The sequence below is a fragment of the Sinocyclocheilus rhinocerous genome, unplaced genomic scaffold, assembly GCF_001515625.1.
Source record: "Sinocyclocheilus rhinocerous isolate Xijiao unplaced genomic scaffold, SAMN03320098_v1.1 scaffold200, whole genome shotgun sequence".
NCBI classification, from domain to species: Eukaryota; Metazoa; Chordata; class Actinopteri; order Cypriniformes; family Cyprinidae; genus Sinocyclocheilus; species Sinocyclocheilus rhinocerous.
This window is the reverse complement of record NW_015641014.1, coordinates 455,938-461,282: the sequence shown is the minus strand read 5'-3', so window position 1 is coordinate 461,282 and position 5,345 is coordinate 455,938. Positions and strand designations below refer to the sequence as shown.

At 39.5% G+C, this 5,345-nt stretch overlaps 1 pseudogene; it reads right to left on the bottom strand.

Moving 5' to 3' along the window:
• The window catches only part of LOC107753538 (hepatocyte growth factor receptor-like), a 56,954-nt pseudogene that overhangs the window by 10,414 nt on the left and 41,195 nt on the right, over nt 1-5,345 (bottom strand).

Genomic DNA, 5,345 nt, shown 5'->3' with positions numbered 1-5,345 from the left:
TATATTATTTTTTTTTTTGGCCCATCAAATCAGCATATTAGAATGATTTCTGAAGGATCATGTGAAACTGAAGACCAGAGACTTTTAAAAAATATATTAAAACAGAAAACCATTGTTTTGTAATAATATTTTATAATATTTTTGTTTTTATTATATTTTTGATCAAATAAATGCAGCCTTGGTGAGCAAAAGATACTTTTTTCAAAAACATGAAATCTTACCAAACGCAAAACTTTGAACGGTAGTGCATGTCATGACAATGACCAGATTTCTGTGTCCCCTCACCTCTCCCGATGATCTCATTCACATGTAGGAGCAGATCTTCCCGGGCAATGACCACGTGTTGCACTTCCTTCAGCAGCTCTGGATGGAGGCTGCCCAGATCTATAAGTGCATTAGAGGGCAACAGTGGAGACGCCAGGTCCCCTTCCATCGGCCCGAGCATAGGGGACAGATCCACATGGGCATGAGCGTAGAGATGAGGCCGGCAGGACTCGGCCTGAGACAGAGGCAAGTTTTGGTCTGCAAGGCAATAGGGTCGAGAGGTCAAAAGTCAATGACTTGTTCTCTGAGGCCTGGGGTCACCTGAACAAAGCAGGGAAAGTCTGGGAGGCAGAGTCATTACACCAACTACAAAGAGCTGAGGAAATTCTAAACCCGGCTATACAGATGAGAGGGGATTTTTTTCGTCTTTTCAGACAAAAAAAAAGGAGGCAGAGGCAAAGCAAGAGAGCATGCAATGTCTTCAGAGAGAGAGCGGAGGGTAAGGTCAGAAAGCGTATGTGTTTGGAGAACTGGAAAAAAGTTGCCTGTCAGCAATGATCTAAGACCAGTCTTCCCAATCCAGAGAAAAGGAGTAAAGCTGGTCTGAGATCAGCAGAGAAAGCAAACCTCCACCAGCGGTGTGTTTTGAGCGAGAGGCAGCGAAGCGTGAGAACATACCCTCAAGCAAAGTGGTTCTATAGTCCACCGACTCGTGAGAGACCATTTCATTAGTCGGACTGACACTCCTCGCGTTTGCCAACATGTCCAAGTGCGGAATGTGAGCCCGGCCGTCATACCAAACCATAGCCTTAGCTAAATCTACAACCAGAGAGAGACAGAGGGTGAGAGAGAGACCAAGGACAGGTGAGAGAAAAAAAGGGACAGATCGCTCCACCACAGACTTCAACTCCCACAAACAACCCAGAAACAGCTCTCTTTCTTTATCTCACGCTCTCATTCCATTCAAATTCATTTAAACAACCATCAGCAATTTCAATGCTGGAATCACTACAGTGACCCCTGAACATAAAGCAAGCTATGCTATTACTGCAAAAAAATAATAATAATAATTTTCTTAATCTGTATTTTTGTTGACAAGTTGTTGTCTACTTCTTTCAGAAAAATACATAAACATCCTTAAAGCAAGATAAATTTAAAATTGCAAACTTGTTCTCAGAGAATAAAAAAAAAATATTTTTGTTAGATTTATGCACAAAATTTTGCCAAAATAAATAAATAAATTCTTACTTGCATTAAGTAAATTGATATACTTTTATTTTTAGGTTTAGGATTTCTTTCTGGAAAACAAGACCTTTTTTTTTTTTTGTAGGGCAGAAATCCAAAACTGATTTGACTTATAAAGTCTTCCAGTTTGGATTTTATTTCATTTGATTTTTTTATGTAAATGCTCTTTAGTTATACAAATGATGTGGAACATCTGTGTGCAAAGTGTCGCTTATTTAACTTGAAAAGCCGCCGGAGACATCAAAGACTGCTAATAGCTTATATAAAGCACACATACATTAAAGGCTGCACAAGAAAACGCAAAGTCACATACCATCAATATGCTTCTTCCTTTTGATCCAAACAAAGACTGCGATCAGGAGCAGTAGAAGGATGGACACACACACTCCTCCTGTGATCAGTATCCTGTAGTCCTGGTCTTGAGCCAATAACACTCGACCTAGGATCACAGATGATGTGGCCTGCTTCCACTACAATGGATACACAAATGACTTTGTTATTTTCAGTAAATATCAGTGACCAAATAGCATCTAATTTTGCAATTATATAAATTTTTTTATATAATTATTTTGGCAAATATTTTAAATAATACATACATTATACAAAAAAATTTTTTTAAGCATCCTCTTTTAGTAAAATTTTTTTGCATCTATTGGCATAATTGGCAGAAATATTAGAAGAAAATATTAATCACAGATAAAGGCAAGCACACATGCAAAACTACAAGCAGGGAATCTCAATGCCATCACATCTGTGGCACATTTGCTTCAGATTTCATACGCGGCGAAGTGTTTACATTTGAACCTCCAACATCACAACAATCCATCTAGAAACATCCTCAGGGAGCGTTTACAATCAGAGAGAGGGCTTCACTAGTCATAAAGCAGCATGGCAAAATGAAACACACACATCCACTGCAGGCAGGAGGGGAAATTGGATCAGAGATAGAGCCTCTCTTATGTGGTGCAGTATTATTGAGTTTGGGCTGAGATGAGTTTTACCACACCGTATTGTGATGGGGTCAGATTAGAGCATCATGTCACACGCACCCTGTCCGTCTCTCCCTGACAGATAAGCACTTTATGCTGAGGCCAACGTTTCCTTGATCTTTGCACCAATCATATCAGACTGTCTGGGGCCAGAATGGGGCACAGAAACATTTTTTAATGCTCTTGTTGAACTAATGGTGACCAGAAAGGAAATACGAAGACGGCATCTTATCAGGTGGAGCCTGATATATAAAAATTACAATATGTATATATATATAACACCTTTGAGGAAATTAAACTAATCCTCATTTCCAAGAGGAATATGTGTTCAGGAGCTAATCTGGCAACCCAGAGGCCTTTGCTAAGATCAGAAATAGCTCATGTTTGGTATTTTGAGAGTCTGCTGGAACAAGCAGGGCAGAGCTGGCTGGCTGACGAGTGGGTCTTATGCAGGCCGGTCTGGACTGAAGTGGTCTGAAGTGGAGGAGAGAATGAAAGAGTCTCGTACTTCCACCTCCAGCTCTTTGGCGGCGGACTGGAGCTCCATGGGTACGGTGCATTCGAGCGTGTTGCCCACCAAAGTGACGCTCTCACAGGTCCGGTTCGAAACTCTCAGCACCTCGCCGTTTTTCACCGCCTCCTGATTCACAGGGGGGACCTGCAGGGGGAAATGAGAGAAAAAGAAAGGTTTAAATTGCTGTCTTTAAATTGCCCCATGACTGAGTGTGTATATGGGGCGTATAGATTGCGCAGCGTCTACCCCTCTAAACCCAGCCAGCTCTGGTGTACGGAGCAGAGCAGAAGGCAATAAAGACAGCGATCGCATTCCTCACATGACAGCCTGGGCTTTACAGATTGGACACACTCCACTCCTGCACCTGTTACCATACAGCACCGGCCAGCCTGAGATCCAATGCGAACAGACGCACATACACTTACACTTAAGACCCAGCTCCATGAGGAGATCACAGCCATTCACAAAAAGCAAATGATCACTACTTAAAAATGTGGGAATTGTTTTAGATAATCAGCAACCGCCAGAATTGTGATATATATAAAGTGGACATGACACATTCAGGCACGTTTAAAAAGCAATAATAATCTCCAGAAAAAATGAATGTAATTAGCGGTCGATCTACATGGGATTGAGCGGGGTCAAAAAATCAGACCAAAAGTAAACCTGAAATGTGAAAGTCACATCAACTTTTCATTTTAGTTCTTATGCTCGTACTGTGTATATTTATTATGTATATATAAAGACACACACATACAGCATATATTTTGAAAATATTTACATGTATATATTTATATTCATATAAATTATATCATATATAAATATATTTAATATATAAACGTAACATTTTTCTTAAATATATACATGCATGTGTGTGTATTTATATATACATAATAAATATACACAGTACACACACATTATGTAAACAAAAACATTTATTTTGGATGCGATTAATCGCGATTAATCATTTGACAGAACTAATATACATATACATATATATATATGTGTGTGTGTGTGTGTGTAAAATATAATAAATAATACATTGATAAATAAATGATTTCATTTTAATTTTAAATAATATGATTTTGTATAATTAAAATAATAATTAAAAAAACATATATAAAACTTACAAAAAAGCAAACTTCCAGGCAAACTCTCCATTGGCACCAGTAACACTCACGATCTCTGACATTTTGATAAACCCCTTAAGCGTCAGCAGTGCTGCCAAGTGCAATTTTATTTCCCTAAAGAAGGCCTTAAGTATCAAGCTGCAAAATCTAAACAAACAGACTGCATGGGAATGAAAGTGCATGATCTGAGTGATAGGGCAGTTTAATGACAATTAAACTAAACTGAGCCTGCTGTTGTGCCCATTATTGAATATATAGTGGCTTTAAATGAGACTGAGAGGTACACAAAGCTTAGTGTGTCTGTGTGTGCGTATCTGAGTCCCGAGAGGGGTACAGAGGGATTTGATGCTGAGGTCTCGCATGGGAAGAAAAAGTGGAATCTCACGCGACCCCTCACACCCCTCCTCTTCACAACAGCTGCGTTTGACTATTGAGTGGCAGTTTCTGGAAAAAAAGTCTACTCTTATATTTCATTGTTAAAAATGCTGGGTTTTTTCACTAGCCTACCCTCACCAGGGCAAAGGATCTCACAGTCAATGTGTCAGAGGCTGTAACCTTCAGGGGACAATAACAATGTGAAAGATGGAGGTGCACGATGGGAAACAAACGAAACTTCCTGTTTTGTTTCCTTCCAACTCAATGAGAAATGTGAATCACTCTGCGTATGCGTGTCTCACCTTAATCTCCAGAATGCTCTTGTTGCCTCTCGGTGTAACTGTGGGCTTCTGAAACTCCTCAAACTTGGGGTCTTCAACATACAGTAGGTCATACTGATCGGTGGAGAAACCATCTAACACGAAGGTCATTTTTGTGGCAACTGGAGGCTGAACACTGAGGCCTTTCAGGGAGGGTGTGATACAAAGGATATTTCGCTTATCCTCATCATGACTGCAGGTCTAGGCACAGAAAAAGACAAACACAAATATTAGCCATCTCTGTCATTACAATTGTGCCAAGTCAATGCTGAGGCATGTTAGATTCTTTTGTGTGGCCAAATCACTTTATCTTTTATTTGTTTATGAGCACGGCATCTTCATATGTAAGATTTACATTTACATTTAGTCATTTAGCAGACGCTTTTATCCAAAGTGACTTACAAATGAGGACAATAGAAGCAATCAAAACTAACAAAAGAGCAACAATACGTAAGTGCAAATGACAAGTCTCGGTTAGCCTAATGCAGTACACATAGCAAGGTATTTA